Source organism: Arachis duranensis, chromosome 10 (assembly GCF_000817695.3).
Source record: "Arachis duranensis cultivar V14167 chromosome 10, aradu.V14167.gnm2.J7QH, whole genome shotgun sequence".
Taxonomy (NCBI): domain Eukaryota; kingdom Viridiplantae; phylum Streptophyta; class Magnoliopsida; order Fabales; family Fabaceae; genus Arachis; species Arachis duranensis.
The window spans coordinates 55762607-55764860 of NC_029781.3; the positions used below are offsets into that span (position 1 = coordinate 55762607).

At 38.1% G+C, this 2254-nt stretch overlaps 1 non-coding gene across 1 annotated transcript; it reads right to left on the reverse strand.

Annotated features, from left to right (window-relative positions):
- Window positions 1-979: 979 nt before the first annotated feature.
- LOC127743357 (small nucleolar RNA R71) lies at window positions 980-1083 on the reverse strand. The gene has a single exon (XR_008004749.1). It is a non-coding gene; the product is annotated as a small nucleolar RNA R71 (small nucleolar RNA).
- Window positions 1084-2254: the final 1171 nt, after the last annotated feature.

The window sequence follows — 2254 nt, forward strand, 5'->3', positions numbered from 1 at the left end:
TTTTTTAATTTCTTGTTAGTTAAGTAATTAATTTTAAAAATTAAATCTATCTTATCTTATCTTTTATATCATATCTTTTTCAATTTTTCAAAACCACCTAACTACTTTTCCCCTCTCTAATTTTCGAAAATATCTCATCCCTTTTTCAAAAATTCTTTTTAATTAATTAATTGTTTTAATTTTAATTCTATCTTATCTTTTATTTTCAAAAATCATTTAACTTATTTTCAAATTTATTTTCGAAATTTCTTCCCTCTCCCCTTCTTCTATTTATTTATTTATTTACTAACACTTCTCTTCACCTCTCTTCATCTCAAATCACTGCCCCTATCTATTCATTCTTCTTCACTCCTATTCCCTTTCTTCTTCTGCTAACATAAAGGAATCTCTATACTGTGACATAGAGGATTCCTCTTTCTTTTGTTGTTCTCTTCTTCCCTATATGAGCAGGAACAAGGAAAAAGGCATTCTTGTTGAAGGTGATCCTGAACCTGAAAGGACTCTGAAGAGGAAATTAAGAGAAGCTAAATTACAACAATCCAGAGACAACCTTTCTGAAATTTTTGAACAAGAAAAGGAGATGGCAGCCGAACCCAACAACAATAATGCAAGGAGGATTCTTGGTGATTTAACTAAACCAACTTCCAAATTTGATGGAAGAAGCATCTCCATTCCGGCCATTGGAGCAAACAATTTTGAGCTGAAACCTCAATTAGTTGCTCTAATGCAACAGAACTGCAAGTTTCATGGACTTCCATCTGAAGATCCTTACCAGTTTTTAATTGAGTTCTTGCAGATTTGTGAGACTGTAAAGACGAATGGAGTAGATCCTGAAGTCTACAGGCTCATGCTTTTCCCTTTTGCTGTAAGAGACAGAGCTAGAACATGGTTGGACTTACAACCTAAAGATAGCCTGGACTCCTGGGATAAGGTGGTCACGGTCTTCTTGGACAAATTCTTTCCTTCTCAAAAACTGAGCAAGCTTAGAGTGGATGTTCAGACCTTTAAGCAAAAAGATGGTGAATCCCTCTATGAAGCTTGGGAAAGATACAAGCAGATGACCAAAAAATGTCCTTTTGACATGTTTTCAGAATGGACCATATTAGATATATTCTATTATAGTCTATCTGAGTTTTCCAAAATGTCATTGGACCATTCTGCAGGTGGATCCATTCACCTAAAGAAAACGCCTGTAGAAGCTCAAGAACTTATTGACATGGTTGCAAATAACATATTCATGTACACTTCTGAGAGGAATTCCGTGAATAATGGGACGCCTCAGAGGAAGGAAGTTCTTGAAATTGATGCTCTAAAGAAGCTTATGATCCTGGGAACCCTGTATTGGCAGAGTTTAATTACATGGGTGAACCTTATGGAAACACCTATAATTCATCATGGAGAAATCATCCAAATTTCTCATGGAAGGATCAACAAAAGCCTCAACAAGGCTTTAATAATGGTGGAAGAAACAGGCTAAGCAATAACAAGCCGTTTCCATCATATTCTCAGCAACAGACAGAGAATTCTGAACAAAGCCCCTCTAACTTATCAAACATAGTCTCTGATCTGTCTAAGGCCACTTTAAGTTTCATGAGTGAAACAAGATCCTCCATTAGAAATTTGGAGGCACAAGTGGGCCAGCTGAGTAAGAAAACCACTGAAACTCCTCCCAGTATTCTCCCAAGCAATACAAGAAGAGAATCCAAAGGGAGAGTGCAAGGCCATTGATGTAATCAATATGGCCGAATGCCCAAGGGAGGAGAGGGACAAAAATCCTAGTGAGGAAGACCTCCCAGGACATCTCTCAAGCAAGAAGGAGTTCCCTATTGAGGACCTAAAGGAATCTGAGGCTCATATAGAGACCATAGAGATTCCACTAAATCTCCTTCTGCCATTTATGAGCTCTGAAGACTATTCTTCCTTAGAAGAGGATGAAGATACGACTGGAGAGCAAGTTGCTCAATATCTAGGAGCTATCATGAAGCTGAATGCCAAGTTGTTTGGTAATGAGACTTGGGAAGGTGAACCTCCCTTGCTCTTTAGTGAACTAGATACATGGGCTCAGCAAACTCTACCTCAAAAAAAAAAACAAGATCCTGGGAAATTCTTAATACCCTGTACCATAGGCACCATGACCTTTGAAAAACCTCTGTGCGACCTGGGGTCAGGCATAAATCTTATGCCACTCTCTGTAATGGAGAAACTGTGGGTCATTGAGGTACAACCTGCCTTATTCTCAATACAATTGGCAGAC